This window comes from Cupressus sempervirens, chromosome 3, assembly GCF_028749045.1.
Source record: "Cupressus sempervirens isolate cs-2001-9-10 chromosome 3, ASM2874904v1, whole genome shotgun sequence".
NCBI classification, from domain to species: Eukaryota; Viridiplantae; Streptophyta; class Pinopsida; order Cupressales; family Cupressaceae; genus Cupressus; species Cupressus sempervirens.
In genome coordinates, this window is record NC_143120.1 from 643,785,718 (window position 1) to 643,808,627 (window position 22,910).

General features: G+C 32.8%; 2 pseudogenes; both read left to right on the plus strand.

The window, feature by feature from the left end:
- The window catches only part of LOC149568333 (G-type lectin S-receptor-like serine/threonine-protein kinase At2g19130), a 32,682-nt pseudogene extending 12,449 nt beyond the window's left edge, over window positions 1-20,233 (plus strand).
- Window positions 20,234-20,258: 25 nt separating this feature from the next.
- On the plus strand, window positions 20,259-22,723 carry LOC149568334 (G-type lectin S-receptor-like serine/threonine-protein kinase At2g19130 pseudogene; annotated as a pseudogene).
- Window positions 22,724-22,910: the final 187 nt, after the last annotated feature.

The window sequence follows — 22,910 nt, forward strand, 5'->3', positions numbered from 1 at the left end:
ATTGTTTGGGGAATTTGGGAAACAAGGAATTGTAATGGTTAGTTGTTTACATAATGGGTGTAGAAGTCATAGGAAATTAGTAGAGGGAGATGAAAGAAGATCAAGGAGAGACATTGCAAGAGAAGCTTATGCTAGAAAATAGTAACAATTTTCTCTTTGATAAAAGGGGGAGCAATTGCATTTTATCCATAAATGACTATGGTGCAAATCATTCGTGTAACTAAAAGCATCTGCTATGTGCATTATTTGAACATAAAGTAGATATGGAATCTGTTGCAATGAGCTCCCCCATTCTTTCTTTAAGCTTCAACATGCACTTTTGTAGAAATATTTTCTCATGTTCAATTGAGTTGTATCTACAGTAACCCTTGCTTCTTGCTAGGATTTTATGGAACATAGAGTTTCAAAAGCAATATAATCTCATGTTCATGAAAGTTGGAAGAGAAATAAGTTTACACAAAATCATATAAACAAGATTCAAATTAGTTGAAAATTAAAAAAAAAAAACATCTTAAGACTTCCAGAACACACCTTCAGTGTGACTTCACTTGTTGAATAGTTCCATGGATTTTGGACAAGACAATCCTCTTAGAGGTTATCAAGCATGGCTACAATGTTTGGAATTCTTACATTTTTATGAAAATCACGTGAGCATCCCTTATTACCCCAATTTTGGATGGAGTGAATGCGGTAGCAGCTCTATGTCTGAATGTACCACTAGAAGCCACATGTTGCAATGTAGCTATCTTAGCAGGTCAGTGTTGAAACATGGCGGTGACAACTGTAATTCTGTAAGTAGTAGCTTGGTGTCACATTTACGATAACGAAACTAATTAGTTAATTATTATCTTTTCAAAAAAATTCGTAAGCCAATATTTTAACATATTTTTTCTTTGACACCTGCACATTTACGTCATTTTAATAGGAAATAAAATGTATTAAAAAATAATAAAGTGATGGGAAAAATGGTATTGATGAAGAATTAAGATAGGTGAAAATCAATTCGACCCACCATTCAATGTCAATTCCCATTGGACAGATAAGATAGTGAATGAAATAAATGTTTGAAAAAAATTAAAATGATCTGACTATGGATGATATTTCAATCGTTTTGCACTATTATGAGTAAATATACACTATAGATGCAATTCTGAAGTTTGATAACTTCAGTATAGGTATGCCTTTGGTGTAATTATGTATTATGTCTTTAGTTTTGTCATTACAAACTACTTGATATTGGAAAAAATTATAATCAAGAATATATAAATGAACAATGTTGAAGTGATAAGATTTCTTATGGATTTTAAATGCTTCACAATTGTTCATCTTTATAATATGGACATCATCTAAATACATTAAATAAATAAAAATTATTTCTATGATAAATATATTTATGTAAAAAAAAAAGGTAAGAACAACTTGCTTTCTTATACTTTCACATCATTCTTGATGCTTAAAATAATACCTTTTCTAAAGCTTTTGTCAACATGGGTTGTAAAATTGTTGATGCTCATTGCAATTTGTGATATTGCTATCAGGATTTAAGTTTGTAGTGTTTGAGTCAAACTCATTGACACATTTCATGAGTAGTGGTTTACACAAACCCATTTCTCATGACAATGAATAGAATACTTAGCACTCATTTGATCTAGGTGATGCTCATAGAGGTGAAGCGCCAGGACTTCCCAAGAGGTCACCCATCCCAGTACTACTCTAGCTTGAGTGCACTTAACTACAGAGTTCCCTCCATTGTTAAACCCACTTTACTTGCAATCCCATTTTCCAACCTTCACCAAGTGTTGTGCCTTATAAACCATTCATTAGAAAACCCCATAAGTTCATCAATTGATAAGTAGGAGATATTTTCCATAACAAGTCAAATTGTGATATTGCTATCAGGATTGTGTAGTTTTTGTGTCAAACTCATTGACAAATATTTCATGAGTAGTGATTTACACAAAACCCATCTCCTATGACAATGAATAGAATACTTAGCACTCACTGGATCTAGGTGATGCTCACAAAGGTGAACCTCTTAGGAAGTCCTGGTGCTTCAAGCATATTTCCAAGCATCCAAGACATTTTGAAGGCAATATTCTCCATTGTAACAAGATTATCTTCCATTATAGGCAAGTAGAGGAGTTCTCAAAAAATAAGGAATATACTTTGTCCATTCATATACATTCTTTTATAAAAAGTTTTGTGACCCTTGTCTTCTTTCTGCGTTTCAATGTAAGCAACTATAATTTAGCTATCTTCTTGAATATGTGTAATCTCAAAATCTATTCTTGATTTTCAAAATAGATCTAATATTTATCTTTACATGTAATCTTTTTTTTTTCAATCTATTGATTTCTAAAAAGAGTTTGACCAAAGAAAACCACTTTCTATGATCTTTTTAGTATTGCATTTTGAGTCAGGAATTGCTTAATCAATTAAAAATGCTCTAAGTATACTTGGAGACTTAGTTGATGTTGATATTGTTATATGATTAGTGATGTGCTGGGACAATTGATGGTTTCAGCCAAAAGTCATCTTTGTCAATTACATATGTTTGATTAAATGCTAACCTATTTATTCTTGAGTCAATGTTCATCAGCACACACGTAGTTATAAAGATTAATATTTAACCATTACATTGATGTCCCGATATCTTCAAGCCATCTGGTCAAATTGTCCACAAACATCTCCACATTTACCTTTGTGAAAATTCCTATTACAGCCACTGATTACTAATATCCTATCATAAATGATTATTAATGCCGAAAAATAATTCATGACTAATATCAAAAAATAACACAACTGCAACTTCACCAATAAAATACAGAAAGAAATTCACAACACAATGAACACAATATTTTCGAACAAATCATCCTTGGAAAAACCCCTAGGGGAAAACCAGTTTTGCAGACGGAAAAAATATTAACTTCAACAAATTAAGAGATAAAATTCCTTGCCTTTCACTGGTAGAATTATGACAACCTCCTAATTTCTCTTGCTGATATTCACCACTGCTATCGACAATGCTATCATTACACCCTTGCTAACACTGCAAGATTGTTTGCTATCATTGCAAACTCATTTGCTAACACTACAAATGTTTCTACAACTTTTTGTTCTCCAAATGCCTCCCTTGATTCCCTTTTATACTACTTGACCAAGAAGTTTCTAGTTGGTTTTCAACTAAAACAACCTCACCAATAGGTTACTAGTTGCTTCTAAGAGTCAATTAATTAACAAATATTTGCTAATTAATCACATAAGAACAAACAGCTGTCCAAACTAACTAAAACTAACAGCCTTGAAACTTAAAATTTAAGCTTCACTCTGTAGTCTGATCACAACTATCGACTGCAATACACGACACCTATTCAACAAATGCACTTATGCGAGAAAACACAATCAGTGCAGTTATTAGATGACAACTCTTTGGCACGATCTACAAGCAGCATGCGTCGTCGTCTATGCTTTTACATTTTGCTATTTAATATTACAATCTTTGGTAAGTGCCTTGACTAAATAAATAAAATAAAGACATATTTCTCAATTAAATATGTCAAGTTCAACGACACCCGCGTACTTGGGGAAGACAAAGTAAAGCTCAGGACGTTTTCAAACAGTGAAACATTTGAAATGGGCAATTTTTTCCAGATAACAGTTTTACCATTACAATTAGAAATTCATATTTTCCACTCTGCGGAACCTTGAATGAGCAGAAAGAGTGCACCAAGGAATGGATTTTTCCCTTTTGAATCATTTTATTTTGGCTCTTGTACTTTTGCTCATTCTTCAGCGCAATTGTGATTTGTTTGTTGATGCTGGTGGAGATACCCTCTCTTTGGGGGATTCTCTAAGGGAAAAGCAGACCATTGTTTCAGAAAATGGCACTTTTGAACTGGGATTTTTTAATCCTGAGGGAATGAGCAACTGGTATGCCTAGATCTCTGTCAAGACCATCATTTGGGTGGCTAACAGAGAAACTCCCATCAAAGACATGCCCGGCGTCTTGACTCTCTCTACGTCTGCTTACCTCACCGTATCTGATTTGCAAGGAAAAGCCATTTGGTCCACTAATAGTACCCAGCAAGCTTATAAGGCATCAATGGCGTCTGTACTTGACACTGGTAATTTAGTTCTCCTTGGCTTCCAAAACATGACTTGCGAGGGGAGATCTTTGTGAACCCCACGAATCATTTTATGCCAACCATGAAGCTTTCAAAAGGTTTGAAATTGACTTCTTGGAAGAGTTCCAAGGATCCAGCGCCCGGGCCTTTCTCGTTCCAACTGAATCCATCTCCTGGAGCGACAAATTATATGCTGCAGTATAAAAATGGTGTTTCATATCACAGCTCGGGAGAATGGAATGGTAGGTATTTTGCCAACATGCCACAGACAGAATCAGATACTTTTCTTAAGCAGAGATTGGTGGAAGAATCTCCGACGAGAATGTACTACACATACTGGCTCACACCTACGGCTAGTTCGACCATGATGGTGAGGCTAGTTATCCACAGCAACGGAGCACTGACAGTTCACTTTTGGCTTAACAACAAAACGTGGAACGTGCTCTTTAACGCACCCATGTCGAGTTGCGGCGTGTACGGTGTATGCGGGGCCTATGGATTCTGCTTCACCCATATTAACGTTCAGTTGTGCGAATGTGTGCAAGGTTTTCAGCCAAGAGACTCAATTGCATGAATGAAAAGATTGCAGAGAAGGCAGATGTGGAAGAAGTGACAAGAGCGTCCATGGTGAGCATTCAGTGCATTGAGGAGGATGAGTATGGGAGGCCGAGCATGAGCCAAATTGTTTGGAAGTTGGAAGGCATATCAGAGTCTAATGTAGAACAACAAGAGACGCAAAGCGTCATAATTCCTGTCAATAATGTAACATTTTTAGAGATAAGTTATGATGGAATGGAAACGTCATAAAGATACGGTGGAATGGATATGGAACAAGTCATATCAGTCTAAATTTTAATTAACTATGTTAAATGAATTAATCAACTAATGCAAAATTTAACTAATATATAAATCATAAATTTTTTACCATATTTATCTTATAAAAATAACAACCATGGTAAGTGGTGATCAATCATACTTATAATTATAATTTTAAAAATTGTTTAATTTATTCATGTATCAAAATTTAAAAATAAATAAATTTGATATATAATGTTACTTTTATTTTAAAAATTAACTTCATAAATTAATAATGAATTATTTTAATAAATTCTTAATTATTATAGTACATTAATAATATAATTAATGATTCATCAAACTAATTGACTTGCAAATATATATATATAGAAAATCTAAAACTACAAAACAAATCTACTAACATACAAATTAACAAGATATTTAAAAATATTCATTAAAACTAAAAAAATATTTTTTTCCAAACTTTTAATACTATTATTTTGGTTTATATGTTAGCTATGCTTATGATTTAAAAATATTATAATTTAAAAAAACTAATATGACAATTGAAAATATTATAATTATAGCTCCATCAGTGCTCAAAGGAAAATTGACAATATGACTTAGATGGGTTATGCATTACGGTAGGAGGAGGGAGATGGACACAAAGTGCCTATGATGTATTTTTTCCAATTAAAATTAAACAATATTATTTTTCATTGTTATTTTGTGTTAGGGATAATGGAAGAAAAAATAAATAGTATTATCATATTCTCTTAAACATATTAAAATTATCCAACTATAAAATATACAACTAGACCTAAAAATACAAAATATTGATTGGACAATAATAAATATTTTTGCATCTAATGATTACTGCCAGTGGCAAGAACTAATAATGTGAGATGTTCCTATAGGTGTTCACCTATTGTATTGTCATTGACACCAATAAGCTTTTTGTGTTTTCTGGCCTCTTCAATGATTGAAAGTTATTGTTATTATCTTGAACAAAATGTTAATTTCTCCCATATTGCAATAGTCAAAACTATGCAAGACTATTGCTCACACATACAGTAATTGTTAGTAAAAATGGTGCCCAAGAAGTAGGAATTGCCACTCACCTAGATCCTCAAGTTTACTCTTCTCACTTGAAGTATGTAGTTGTCTAGTTCTATAAATATTTTGTAATTTCTTTAAAATAGTTTCCACATCTCCCAAAATAATAGACTGGTGACATATGTTAAGGGTATGCTTTGTTTCAATCTCTAAATTTTGGTGGACTAAAATTTCTCTATAAAAAATAAAACGTTAATGTAATTTGTTATTGTTGACAATCAGTTAAAAGAATAGATTTAAGTTGTAGTAAAATTAATAGAAAATAAATAAATATAGTCTACTCTATTTGTTTTGTCTTATTTTTTGGTGCTCTTTACTGTCAAAATTGATATAAGGCTTGGTATTTATTGTTTATGCAAATTTGAAGCTTTGTAGATTTTGAAGTTTGGGAATTTAGAGGTATATTGTTTGATGAAATGTGTTCCTTGAAGAGACTATTCTATACACATGACCATAAATAATAAAATATCCTAGTCTTAGATCCCCATTTTTTATGCTAACAATTATATTATTTGGTCAATAAAAATGAAGACTTTGTTTTGTCCTCAAGATACATGAATGATTTGGTAGAGAAATGTTTTTTTTAAACCACACAATTAAATAGTCTACGAAGCACTATCACAAGAAAATAAAGATTTTTTAAGGATGACAAGAAGAAGGGTGCCAAGGCTTTGTTGAAGGATAACGAGAAGGATGTTAAGGATAACAAGCTTTGGATGATTTGGTGTTCCCAAAATTTGTTAAACTAGTTTGAAACAAACTTTAGAGACCTTACAAATTGCTTATCGTGGTACACCAAAAGAAAATGTAGAAAAATTACAAACATTAAGGAGAAAATTTTAAAATCTTCATATTAATGGATTAAATTCTATAGATAATTTATTTATTGAAGTAATGAACATTGTTAATCAATTGAGGACACAAATTTTGGTTCAATTGCATCCACGATTGAAGAATCAAAAGACTTATCTCATGAGCCTCGATTATAAAAATAAAGGTTCATCTCTTAAGAATTCCTTTTCAGCTCAAACTTCATCAAGAAAAAGAAGAGGAAGACAAAATTGTAGAGGAAGAGAAAGAGGGAGAAATGGACTTATGAATATAGATGAAGGAGGAACGACAAGTTACTCCAATCATAGTTTCAATAATATAGAATGGGATGTTAGATAATTGAGAGGAGGTTGAATCAATTATCCTCACAGCCTTTAGATAATTTGCCAACTTTTACCAACTTGAACTTATCAACAAATTTACTCAATAAATAGATTAAGCTTAATCAACTGATTCACAATAGTAAATAATAGTTTTTACAAGTAAACAGTAAATAACATGTAAAACATTCATGCACACATTAACTCTAGTATTTTTTAACGTGGAAACCCAATTAGGATAAAAACTATTTGGGATTTATCACCCAAAATAATTCGCTCTTTATGCTTGGTTAACACCATTCTCACTCGATAACCATCCATGATGGCGAGGCTAGTTATCCACAGCAACGGAGCGCTGACCGCTCACTTTTGGCTTAACAACAAAACGTGGAACGTGCTCTTCAATGCACCCATGTCGAGTTGCGGTGTGTATGGTGTATGCGGGGCTTATGGATTCTGCTTCACCCAGATTAACGTTCAGTTGTGCGAATGTGTGCAAGGTTTTCAGCCAAGAGACTCAATTGCATGGCGTTCTCAGGAGTGGTGGTCAAGCGGCTGTATTCGGCATACTCCTCTAAACTGCTCCGCCATCAACGGTAGTGCGAGTCACACGACAGCAGATGGTTTTGTCCAAATCAGTAATATGACCTTGTCCGTTGAAGAGCCTGTTGTGCAGTATGGCCAAGACCCGACTCTTTTACGATGTAAAACTGCCTCTCTCCACATTTGCTTTCACTGATTCTGTTCCTTCTGTTTGTAAATTGTGGTTTGGAGATCTGTTGAGCCTGCAAGCAGCTTCTTCTACCACCCAGTCGGCCTTATTCGTCCGATTGGCTGCTTCCGATGTGTCCCAGTCCTTACGTGGCGCAGGAAGGAGCAGAAGAATAATTGGGCTCTTCGTATCAATTCCTTTGGCCGTTGCTCTTTTGGGTGCTCTGTTTTCATGGCTCGTTCGGCGCATGCGAGGAAAACTGACTGAGAAAGCGGAGGACTGCGACACGACAATGTTGCTGAGAACGTTCAGTTTCAAAGAGCTCAAAACTGCGACCAACAATTTCTCCCATCGGTTGGGAAAGGGCGCATTTGGCTCTGTTTTCAAAGGAACTCTGGTGGATGGAACTCTTGTGGCCGTGAAAAAATTAGAGGGCTCCGCACAATCGGAAAAACAATTCCGTGCAGAAACAAGTACCGTGGGAAACATACATCATGTCAATCTGGTGAAGCTCCGGGGATTCTGCGTAGAGGGAACTGAAAGAATGCTTGTTTATGACTACATGCAGAATGGGTCTCTCGACTCTTTCCTGTCCCGCATGTTTAAACCGGCAGAAACAGTGTTGGACTGGAAAACCAGATTTGCAATCGCCCTGGGGACTGCGAGAGCGTTGGCTTATCTGCACGAGGAATGTAGGGATCAGATCATCCACTGTGATATTAAGCCAGAGAACATTATTCTAGATGCAGACTTTTCCCCAAAAGTGGCTGATTTTGGGCTGGCAAAACTTGTGGGCAGAGATGTGAGCAGAGTGCTGACGACGATAAGAGGAACGAGAGGGTATTTGGCTCTCGAGTGGATTTCTGGTCTGCCAATCACAGTGAAGGCGGACGTCTACAGTTTTGGCATGACTCTGCTCGAGATCATCTCAGGCCGACGAAACAATGATTTGAGTGTGCCGGACTCTCAATACTTTCCGATGTGGGCAACGGCTGAAATTGAGAAGGGAAACATTATGGGCATCGTGGATGAAAAGATTGCAGAGAAGGCAGATGTGGAAGAGGTGAGAAGAGCGGCCATGGTGAGCATTCGGTGCATTGAGGAGGATGAGTATGGGAGGCCGAGCATGAGCCAAGTTGTTCGGAAGTTGGAACGCATATCAGAGTCTAATGTAGAGCAACAAGAGACGCAAAGCGTCATAAGTCCTGTCAATAATGTAACATTTTCAGAGATAAGTTATGATGGAATGGAAACGTCATAAAGATACGGTGGAATGGATATAGAACAAGTCATACCAGTCTAAATTTTAAATAACTATGTTAAATGGATTAATCAACTAATGCAAAATTTAACTAATATATAAATCATAAATTTTTTACCATATTTATCTTATAAAAATAACAACCATGATAAGTGGTGATCAATCATACTTATAATTGTAATTTTAAAAATTGTTTAATTTATTCATGTATCAAAATTTAAAAATAAATAAATTTGGTATATAATGTTACTTTTATTTTAGAAATTAGCTTCATAAATTAATAATGAATTATTTTAATAAATTCTTAATTATTATAGTACATTAATAATATAATTAATGATTCATCAAACTAATTGACTTGCAAATATATATATATAGAAAATCTAAAACTACAAAACAAATCTACTAACATACAAATTAACAAGGTATTTAAAAATATTCATTAAAACTTAAAAAATATTTTTTTCCAAACTTTTAATACTATTATTTTGGTTTATACTTTAGCTATGCTTATGATTTAAAAATATTATAATTTAAAAAAACTAATATGACAATTGAAAATATTATAATTACAGCTCCATCAGTGCTCAAAAGAAAATTGAGAATACGACTTAGATGGGTTATGCTTGACGGTAGGACGAGGGAGATGGACACAAAGTGGCTATGATTTATTTTTTCCAATTAAAATTAAGCAATATTTTTTTTCATTGTTATTTTGTGTTAGGAATAATGGAAGTATAAATAAATAGTATTATCATATTCTCTTAAACATATTAAAATTATCCAACTATAAAATAAACAATTAGACCTAAAAATACAAAATATTGTTGCATCTAATGATTATTGCCAGTGGCAAGAACTAATAATGTGAGATGTTCCTATAAGTGTTCACCTATTGTATTGTCATTGACACTAGTAAGCTTTTTGTGTTTTTTGGCCTCTTCAATGATTGAAAGTTATTGTTATTATCTTGAACAAAATGTTAATTTCTCCCATATTGCAATAGTCAAAACTATGCAAGACTATTGCTCACACATACAGTAATTGTTAGTAAAAATGGTGCCCAAGAAGTAGGAATTGCCACTCACCTAGATCCTCAAGTTTACTCTTCTCACTTGAAGTATGTAGTTGTCTAGTTCTATAAATATTTTGTAATTTCTTTAAAATAGTTTCCACATCTCCCAAAATAATAGATTGGTGACATTTGTTAAGGGTATGCTTTGTTTCAATCTCTAAATTTTGGTGGACTAAAATTTCTCTATAAAAAGTAAAACGTTAATGTAATTTGTTATTGTTGACAATCAGTTAAAAAATAGATTTAAGTTGTAGTAAAATTAATAGAAAATAAATAAATATAGTCTACTCTATTTGTTTTGTCTTATTTTTTGGTGCTCTTTACTGTCAAAATTGATATAAGGCTTGGTATTTATTGTTTATGCAAATTTGAAGCTTTGTAGTTTTTGAAGTTTGGGAATTTAGGGGTATATTGTTTGATGAAATGTGTTCCTTGAAGAGACTATTCTATACACATGACCATAAATGATAACATATCCTAGTCTTAGATCCCCATTTTTTATGCTAACAATTATATTATTTGGTCAATAAAAATGAAGACTTTGTTTTGTCCTCAAGATACACGAAGGATTTGGTAGAGAAATGTTTTTTTTAAACCACACAATTAAATAGTCTACGAAGCACTATCACAAGAAAATAAAGATTTTTTAAGGATAACAAGAAGAAGGGTGCCAAAGTTTTGTTGAAGGATAACGAGAAGGATGTTAAGGATAACAAGCTTTGGATGATTTGGTGTTCCCAAAATTTGTTAAACTAGGTTGAAACAAACTTTAGAGGCCTTACAAATTGCTTATCATGGTACACCAAAAGAAAATGTAGAAAAATTACAAACATTAAGGAGAAAATTTTAAAATCTTCATATGAATGGATTAAATTCTATAGATAATTTATTTATTGAAGTTAATGAACATTGTTAATCAATTGAGGACACAAGGGTGAAATATTTATGATAAAGAAATTGTTAAAAAAAAAAAATGTTTTCTTAATAATTTTGGTTCAATTGTATCCACCATTGAAGAATCAAAAGACTTATCTCATGAGCCTCGATTATAAAAATAAAGGTTCATCTCCTAAGAATTCCTTTTGAGCTCAAACTTCATCAAGAAAAAGAAGAGGAAGACAAAATTATAGAGGAAGAGAAAGAGGGAGAAATGGACTTATGAATATAGATGAAGGAGGAATGAAAAGTTACTCCAATCATAGTTTCAATAATATAGGATGGGATGTTAGATAATTGAGAGGAGGTTGAATCAATTATCCTCACAGCTTTTAAATAATTTGTCAACTTTTACCAACTTGAACTTATCAACAAATTTACTCAGTAAATAGATTAAGCTTAATCAACTAACTCACAATGGTAAATAATAGTTTTTACAAGTAAACAGTAAATAACATGTAAAACATTCATCCACACATTAACTCTAGTATTTTTAACATGGAAACCAATTAGGGTAAAAACCATTTGGGATTTATCACCCAAAATAATTCGCTCTTTTGAAGTTATCTCGATTAAGAGACAACCCTATCAAAGGCTTCATGTACACATTTACTAGATATGACCGTACTAGGGGATTTTGACCAATGATTATCTAGACCTTATCACCCTTCAATTAGTGGCCTATCTAAAGGACTTAAAAATATTCAATGGAATTTCTCCTTATAAAAGGATTTACAAATAGAACTGTTAAGTCCACTTAGTTAAGAGATTTTATTCTACAATAGTTAGAGAGTAATAAAAAAAATGATCTAATAAATATGTAACTAAATTTGCTTATTCAAATATTCATTCCACTCATATATTTCCTTACTAACTATACATACACAATCACCTTTAATCCACTTCACTTCACACTTAATATCTGCTCGGTATACCCTTCTCCAATCTCTTTCTAAAAATTTACCAACAACTCAATTGACATATAGAATAACAATGTTTGTCTTCTTGTCGTCTCCTTATATAGATATATTTTTGCTACTTCATCACATTCATTAGGGTTTCTATAAATTCCTCTCATCTACATGATCAATTACCAACTCATATTCAATGAATTTGGCTCTAGGTAAAATATTTTTTGAATCTTTCTAGCTGTATCTTCACCTAGGAACTTGAAATTTACTTGGATCTAAAAACACGTCTTTAATCTTCACCATCTAAATTTACCTATCCAATTTCACAATCACCATCTGAATTTACCTTTCCAATTTCACCATTTATCTTTCTCATTGAGTTCATCCTTATCATAGAATCTTCTAGAATAGTCATGACCTACACTTGATGTCATCCTTTACTTTATCTTTCACAAATTCTTCATCTTTATCAAACTGTGTTATTTCTTCATCAAACATCTGCATTACTTAGTTAACATCATGCTTGGTTAACACTATTCTCGCTCGATAACCATCCATGCTCAATTTAAATCTCCATCCATGCTTCATCACATTTGTTAGGGTTCCTATAAATTCCTCTCATCTGTACGTTCAATTACCAGCTCATATTCAATGCATTTGGCTCTACATAAAGCATTTTGTGAATCTTTCTAGCTATATCTTCACTTAGGAACTTGAAATTTACTTCGATTTGAAAACACATCTCTGATTTTACCTTTCCAATTTTTCCATTTATCTTTCTCATTGAGTTCATCCTTATCTTAGAATCTTCTAGAATAGTCATGATCTACACTTGATGTCATCCTTTACTCTATATTTCACAAATTGTTCATTTTTATCGAACTGTGTTATTTCTTCATCAAACACTTGCATTACTTAGTTAACATTATGCTTGGTTAACACTATTCTCACTCAATAACCATCCATGCTTAGTTTATATCTCCATCCATGCATAATTATGTGTTATGTTTTTAGTTTTGTCATTACAAACTACTTGATATTGGAAAAAATTATAATCAAGAATATATAAATGAACAATGTTGAAGTGATAAGATTCCTTATTGATTTTAAATGCTTCACAATTGTTCATCTTTATAATATGGAAATCATCTAAATAAATTAAATAAATAAAAATTATTTCTATGATAAATATATTTATGTAGAAAAATGGGTAAGAACAACTCATGTTCTTATACTTTCACATCATTCTTGATGCTTAAAATAATACCTTTTCTAAAGCTTTTGTCAACATAGGTTGTAAAATTGTTGATGCTCATTGCAATTTGTGATATTGCTATCAAGATTTAAGTGTGTAGTTTTTGAGTCAAACTCATTGACACCTATTTCATGAGTAGTGGTTTACACAAACCCATTTCTCATGAAATTGAATAGAATACTTAGCACTCATTTGATCTAGGTGATGCTCATAGATGTGAAGACCGAGACTTCTCGAGAGGTCACCCATCCCAATACTACTCCAGCTTGAGTGCACTTAACTATAGAGTTCCCTCCATGGTTAAACCCATTTTAATCGCAATCCCATTTGCCAACCTTCACCAAGTGTTGTGCCTTATAAACCATTCATTAGAAAACCCCGTAAGCTCATCAATTGATAAGTAGGAGATATTTTCCATAACAAGTCAAATTGTGACATTGCTATAAGGATTTAAGTGTGTAGTTTTTGAGTCAAACTCATTGATAGATATTTCACGAGTAGTGATTTACACAAAACCATCTCCCATGACAATGAATAGAATACTTAGCACTCATTGGATCTAGGTGATGCTCATAGAGGTGAACCTCTTAGGAAGTCCTGGTGCTTCAAGCATATTTCCAAGCATCCAAGACATTTTGAAGGCAATTCTCCGTTGTAACAAGATTATCTCCCATTATAGGCAAGTAGAGGAGTTCTCAAAAAATAAGGAATATACTTTGTCCATTCATATGCATTCTTTTATAAAAAGTTTTGTGATCCTTGTCTTCTTCCTGCATTTCAATGTAAGCAACTGTAATTTAACTATCCTCTTGAATATGTGTAATCTCAAAATCTATTCATGATTTGCAAAATAGATCTAATATTTATCTTTACATGCAATCTTTTTTATTTTCAAGACTGATTTCTAAATAGAGTTTGACCAAAGAAAACCACTTTCTATGACCTTTTTAGTATTGCATTTTGAGTCAAGGATTGCTTAATCAATTACAAATGCTCTAAGTATACTTGGAGACTTAGTTGATGTTGATATTGTTATATGATTAGTGATGTGCTGGGACAATTGATGGTTTCAGCCAAAAGTCATCTTTGTCAATTACATATGTTTGATTAAATGCTAACTTATTTATGCTTGAGTTCATGTTCATGAGCATGCGCATAGTTTTAAAGATTAATATTTAACCATTGCATCGATGTCTCGATATCTTCAAGCCATCTAGTCAGATTGTCCACAAACATCTCCACATGTGCCTTTATGAAAATTCCTATTACAGTCACTGATTATTAATCTCCTATCATAAATGATTATTAAACTACCAAAAAATAATTCATGACTAATATCAAAAAATAACACAACTGCAACTTCATCAATAAAATACAGAAATAAATTCACAAAACCATGAACACAATATTTTTGGACAAATCGTTCCTAGAAAAATCCCTAGGGAAAAACCAATTCTGTAGATGGAAAATCTATTAACTTTAGCAAATTAAGAGATACAAAATTCCTTGCCTCTCACTGATAGAATTTAGGCAACCTCCTAATTTCTCCTGCTAATATTCACCATTGCTATTTGCAACGCTATCACTGCAAGACTATTTGCTATCATTGCAAACTTATTTGCTAACACTACAAATGCTTCTACAACTTTTTTTCTCTGAATGCCTCCCTTGACTTGATTTTATACTACTTAACTAAGAAGTTTCAACCTAACCAATAGGTTACTAGTTGCTTCTAGAAGGAGTCAATTAATTAACAAATATTTGCTAATTAATCACATAAAGAAAAATAGTTGTCCAAGCTACGTAAAACTAATAGTCTTGAAACTTAAAACTTAAGCTTCACTTGGGTAGTTTGATCACAACTATCGACTACAATACACGACACCTATTCAAAAAATGCACTTATGTGAGAAAACACAATCACTGTAGTTATTCGAATGACAGCTCTTTGGCTCGATCTACAAGAAGCATGCATCGTCGTCTATGCTTTTACATTTTTCTATTTAATATTACAAGTTATCTCTTTCCACACAAGGTTAGTCTTTGGTAAGTGCCTTTACTAAACAAGGGGTGCATGCACCAAAGTTCCTACCTTCATCATTTTATGGTTGATTGAAGTAGGTTTTGGTTAAAATATAATGTATTTAATTTAATAAATATAACAAATAAATAGTAATGAAAAATATAATATTATAGTGCTAAACTAAATTAAATTATAAAGTATAGTTAGTATATTATTATTATTAAATTATATAACTGCAATGATATATATTAATTAAAGTAGTAAAAGAATATATAAATAAACATTATAGTATCCTGCTAAATTAAAATTAGTTGACATCCTAGAGAACATTTATCATACCAACGATATTTATCAACTAATTATATATAAGATATAGATAAAATTATATAATTTAAAAAAAATAAGTTAAATTGATTAATTTTAATTATTAAATTATTTGATATATCTTGTTTAAGTGGTAAATTCATCCAATTGAAGAAGCTGGACAATATTCTTAAGCTTAAATCTAATGCATAAAAATAAATAAACATAAATTAATTTAAAAATATTATTTATGCTTTAAAAAAACCAAACACACTTATAATAAATAAAGTTGATAATATACCAAGCTAAACAATTTTTACTTTATTAAAATTGATGCAAAAATAATATTATGTATTTTAAAGTATAAATTAAAAATATCAATATAATAAAAATTATATATCTTAAGAAAATGTATCATCTAATAAAATAAAAATAATTAAATTTTAAGTTAAACTTATAGATAAATTAAAATTAAAATTAAACTATGTAAAAATTAATTTTTGAAAATTGACAATTTAAAAGAGTTAAAATGTTGATAAAATAATTATAAATATGAATAGTTATATTTGTTAGGTAAAGGTCTATAACAAAATTACAATTTTGATAGCTTTTGTGTCAGATTTCTTTGATTCGAGTCTATTTGAACTTAGAGATAAAAATTATTTAATTATAACAAATAATAATAACTAATCGAAACTCGGCCTATTACCCTCAAAGATATTAAACTATTTGAACCTAGTATGTAGCATGGATACATTGTTGACAAAATAAATTTTTTAAAATACAATGGGAAGTGAGAAGCGGATGAGAATGGTTTTCCTTATCCTTTTGAAGCTGATTTACTTCTACTTAGCTCAATTAACGCCAATAAATGAATGATTAAATAAATAAATAAAGGCAATGGGATATATCTTTGTGTAAATAGATGATGGAAACAAACGCAAGGAATGAGATTCATACACTTCTCCCAAAGGGATAAAATGGGCATGGAGGAAATGCAAACTACACTTCAAAAACAAAAAAAAATTAAAGCTAAATTATTTTTATTTAAATTAAAGAAATTTGTTCTTTAACTTTAGGTAGGAATTAATTTGGCCAACTCCCTTGTTCCTACCGAATTCACTGCACATAGGGAATTGTAACAGATTTTCTCCACTACGAAGCACATGTGATTCAATGAATCCACAGTATTTGAGCTTCACCCAAATTGATTGTAAGTCTAATTTCAGCAATCCCATATGTCCAGATTTTATAGAAACTACCTTTTCAAAGAACAGGAAGAACAATGCTCAAACTTGTTAAATTAAGACCAAAAGAAGCAAATGATACCTGGGCTTTCTGATGCAAGCTATGCAAGATTATAGGGGTGATTTTAACAAATCCTCATATTTTTCCACATATTTCGACCTATTGTATGAGAGTGCTTGGTCTTAAAAACATGTAATCTGACTATCAAATGATTATAAATGAATGATTGAGAATTTATGCCAATCCAACAACATGAAATAGGGACTTTGAGATTTTTTAATGTATTTTATAATAGGCTAAAAGCATAGATCTGTGTCACTGTTTGTGATACAAAAACCTATTTTGGTCAAATCTCATTTCTCTATCAAAACTCAATTTAAAAAAAAAACTAAAAATACCCTTTTATAGATTTCAAATTCAATATCATCATTATATAAATTTTTGAGTGTTTTGATTAGTTATAATATGCTATAATCTAAAAATATTATAAGTCGATATTTCAACATTTCAGAAGATGCTCTCTCAAAAAATGAAAAAAAGAAGTAAATCATATCAAAAAAATAAAAAATAAATATTTATCACTAGAGGAGAGAATCCTCTTCATGAATATGTAATTTTTTTTTCAAGAAGGTATAGATTTGATAGGGAAGTTTTGACGGGAGGAAAAAACTGTTGGATTCTAACAAGGTCGAACTTGAGTACTTATAACAAAGAAAATATACATCAAAAATAATTATTTCTTTTTTTGTGCACTAGCTATACATGTCATCTATAAAATAGTTTCAAATCATAACAAAAAAAGATGATTTGCACATACTTGTTTGATGAGAACTACATCCTATATTTTTTATAGTTAAAAAAGGGACTTCACAATAAAATAAAATGAATAAATTTTTAGTTAAAAAAAAAGTAAAAATTATAGGCATAAAATTCATACAATTCTACACATTTCATCAGTTTACATCATCTTCATATTTTAAACTCAAATACCTTTTTTTTTGTCATTAATGTTGAACTGTCACATTCTAATATCACTTTTCTTTATAAAAGGTGACACAGGTTTGTGCTTTTACCCAATAATGCATATGGCTCTTACGATATTAAATTCTCCATAAGGACTGGGTACCTTCGGTATAAACTAAAAGACTAGGAGTGATGCATGAATCATTCTTTCAAAATTCCTTCATTGACAAACATGAACCAATGAATCCCCAAATTATTTTGTCCTATGGATCTTAATTCTACACTTGGCTCCTAATTATTCCTCTAAAGCCCACTCCATGCCACTATAGCCACTTTTAGCAAAACTTAAATGTGGAATATATGGATTCTGAAATTCAAAAAGCTTTGAGGAATAGAAATTATTCAACAACTATCCAATAGTAAATACGAGAATTCGTTTCTACTTCAAACTTTAAAAATAATTAGTGTACTAGAGTGAATTCTGGGAAGGAAAAATTGAATCGATCACAAGTACCAATATATTTTGATGAAGAATTCTCTCTTGGAAAACTAAAATCTAGAATTTCAACATTTAACCAAATCTAATGTTCCACTATTGTATGAAAACGGGGCAAATTGTGCATAAAAATCAAAACTAAATTTAAGCTACCACAACAACTCCAAACTCCAAAGCACTTAAATGAAAAATTACCTTAGGGTTTTCCATAGATGTTTTCATTGAGTTCGTGTTCTATGATTACAATTTGGTAAGACATGAAAGACAAAACTCTAGAGATTAGAGGATTAAACTACCAGAACACAAAAAAAAAGATTAATGATATAATAGAAATATGTTTAAATTTAAATTGTGGGCATTGATTTTCCATTTTTCTGCATTTAAAATCTTACGCTGACTACGCTGTATTTTTTAAGTCACTAATCCATTTTCCAAAACTTGCATCTAAAATTTAAGATACAAACAAAAGAGAAAGGAAAAAAATAGAAATCCGCTCCATAATGACCTCAGGAACAAGAAAGAAACGATGAGCGGAGAAGAGGGTTGAAAAAGACATACTTCTAGCAATGATATAATCGCTTCCTGTGTTGCCATCGGTTTTGTAAGGAATGAATTTGAAGCAAATTTTTTGAAAATACCCACTGAACAAAGACACTAAAAAACCTAGATTGAAATGCGCTCAAACTCAACACTGATATATCAGATAACCTACAAATAAACCCCTCTGTTTAACTGAAAATTGTGACACTGATGCCGACAAATAGATTTCATCAAGATATTAAGGACAATAGGCTCATTCAATAACATTAAATGGTATTAATGATACAATTAAATGTAGTGATGTGAGGGCAAAAATTTTAATTTTCATGATAACAGTGTTTTTTTTTACTGTATTCTTAAGTTTAATAATATGAATTTGATACTTTTACCTATATTTTCACTAATGGAGCAATATTTTAAATTTCTATGAAACAATTAAGTTAAATTTGAAGAAAAATGTACAACCATTTGAAAATATGATATTAGTGAAATTTTTTATATGACTGGATAAGTCTAATAACATGATTAAAATTTTGAATTATAAATAAATTGATAAATATTTGTAGATTTCAAATGAAAGTAATATTTATTATTATTTTTTATTTAATTATGTCGTATATAAATAATACAAATAATAATGTATGAACTAAATTTCTACCACTTAAATTCATATGAATTCTTCTTCGTAAACTATCTTAAATAATAAATGTGTTTAAAAAAAATAAAAAAATATTTAACTCTATATTTGATTAAAATATCTATATTTGAATAACATTTTACAAATTACAAAAATAAACATCAATTAAAACTGATTTTCTTTTTGTTTTTTTAAAGTTTATCCACTTGTCACAAATGTGGAAAAGATAATGTGGAAAAAATAGTTGTATTTTTGTTGAAAACAATTGAATTTTTTCATTGCCTTTTTCATCATGAGCCAATACAATTTTTTAAAATTTGTATTTTTCAATTCCCAAAAAAATGCAGATTAATAAACTTTTTGCAAACATTAGTATATCAATGAAATTTTTAGATTATGTAACTAATATGGAACCTCATGATTCCATTAGTTTCCTCCCAAAAGCAGGAACTTAGTTTCCTCCAAAAAGCAGGAACTAATAAATAAAATGAAGACATATTTGGCAATTAAGTAATCACTTATTTATGTTTTGAGTCAAAGTTCAACGACAGGGGCGTACTTGGGGAAGACAAAGTAAAGCTTGGGACGTTTTCGAACAGTGAGACATTTGAAATGGGCAATTTTTTCCAGATAACAGTTTTACCATTACAATTAGAAATTCATATTTTCCATTCCGCGGAACCTTGAACGAGCAGAAAGAGTGCACCAAGGAATGGATTTGTCCCTTTTGAATTGTTTTATTTTGGTTGTTGTACTTTTGCTCATTCTTCAGCGCAGTGGTGATTTGTTTGTTGATGCTGGTGGAGATACCCTCTCTTTGGGGGATTCTCTGAGGGGAAAGCAGACCATTGTTTCTAAAAATGGCACTTTTGAACTGGGATTTTTTAATCCTGAGGGAACGAGCAACTGGTATGTTGGCATCTGGTATGCCCAGATCTCTGTCAAGACCATCGTTTGGGTGGCTAACAGAGAAACTCCCATCAAAGACATGCCGGGCATCTTGACTCTCTCTACGTCTGCTTACCTCACCGTATCTGATTTGCAAGGAAAAGCCATCTGGTCCACTAATAGTACCCAACAAGCTTATAAGGCATCAATGGCGTCTGTACTTGACACTGGTAATTTAGTTCTCCTTGGCTTCCAAAACATGACTTGCGAGGTTGTGTGGGAGAGCTTTGTGAACCCCACGGATCATTTTATGCCAACCATGAAGCTTTCAAAAGGTTTGAAATTGACTTCTTGGAAGGGTTCCAAGGATCCAGCGCCCGGGCCTTTCTCGTTCCAACTGAATCCGTCTCCTGGAGCGACAAATTATATGTTGCAGTATAAAAATGGTGTTTCATATCACAGCTCGGGAGAATGGAATGGTAGATATTTTCCCAACATGCCACAGACAGAATCAGATAGTTTGCTTAAGCAGAGATTGGTGGAAGAATCTCCAACGAGAATGTACTACACATACTGGCTCACACCCACGGCTAGTTCAACCATGATGGCGAGGCTAGTTATCCATAGCAACGGAGCGCTGACCGCTCACTTTTGGCTTAACAACAAAACGTGGAACGTGCTCTTCAATGCACCCATGTCGAGTTGCGGCGTGTACGGTGTATGTGGGGCTTATGGATTCTGCTTCACCCAGATTAACGTTCAGTTGTACGAATGTGTGCAAGGTTTTCAGCCAAGAGACTCAATTGCATGGCGTTCTCACGAGTGGTGGTCAAGCGGCTGTATTCGGCGTACTCCACTAAACTGCTCCGCCATCAACGGCAGTGCGAGTCACACGACAATAGATGGTTTTGTCCAAATCAGTAATATGACCTTTTCCGATGAAGAGCCTATTGTGCAGTATGGCCAAGACCTGACTCTTTTACGATGTAAAATTGCCTGTCTCCACAATTGCTCCTGCACGGCCTTTGCTTTCACTGATTCTGCTCCTTCTATTTGTAAATTGTGGTTTGGAGATCTGTTGAGCCTGCAAGCAACTTCTTCTACCACCCAGTCGGCCTTATTCGTCCGATTAGCTGCTTCCAATGTGCCCCAGTCCACATGCGACGCAGGAAGGAGCAGAAGAATAATTGGGCTCTCCATATCAATTCCTTTGGTCGTTGCTGTTTTGGGTGTTCTTTTTTCATGGCTTCTTCGGCGCATGCGAGGAAAACTGACTGCGAAAGCGGAGGACTGCGACACGACAATATTGCTGAGAACGTTCAGTTTCAAAGATCTCAAAACTGCGACCAACAATTTCTCCCATCGGTTGGGAAAGGGAGCATTTGGCTCTGTTTTCAAAGGAACTCTGGTGGATGGTACTCTTGTGACCGTGAAAAAATTAGAGGGCTCCGCACAATCGGAAAAACAATTCCGTGCAGAAACAAGTACCGTGGGAAACATACATCATGTCAATCTGGTGAAGCTCCGGGGATTCTGCGTAGAGGGGTCTGAAAGAATGCTTGTTTATGACTACATGTAGAATGGGTCTCTCGACTCTTTCCTGTCCCGCATGTCTAAACCGACAGAAATAGTGTTGAACTGGAAAACCAGATTTGGCATCGCCCTGGGGACTGCGAGAGCGTTGGTTTATTTGCACGAAGAATGTAGGGATCAGATCATCCAGTGTGATATCAAGCCAGAGAACATTCTTCTAGATGCAGATTTTTCCCCCAAAGTGGCTGATTTTGGGCTGGCAAAAAGTGTCAGCAGAGTGCTGACGACGATAAGAGGAACGAGAGGGTATTTGGCTCCCGAGTGGATTTCTGGTCTGTCGATCACAGTGAAGGCAGACGTCTACAGTGTTGGCATGACTCTGCTCGAGATCATCTCAGGCCGACGAAACAATGATTTGAGTGTGCCAGACTCTCAATACTTTCCGACGTGGGCAACGACTGAAATTGAGAAGGGAAACATAATTGGCATCGTGGATGAAAAGATTGCAGAGAAGGCAGATGTGGAGAGGTGAGAAGAGAGGCCATGGTGAGCATTCGGTGCATTGAGGAGGATGAGTATGGGAGGCCGAGCATGAGCCAAGTTGTTCGAAAGTTGGAAGGCATATCAGAGTCTAAGGTAGAACAACATGAGACGCAAAGCGTCATAAGCCCTGTCAATAATGTAACATTTTTAGAGATAAGTGTTGAGCTTCAAATCCCAAGAAGAAGGGACATGAACACCTTTATTGCAGATTAAATTGGAGTTTGTATGGTCTGAAACAAGCCTCGAGACAGTGGTATGTAAAATTTGATCACTTCATGATTGAGCATAATTTTACAAGATGTGAATCAGACCCATGTGTCTACTTCAAGAAACTTCCAAGTGGTGAGTTTGTCATCCTTCTTCTTTATGTCGATGACATGTTAGAAGCTGACACAAACAA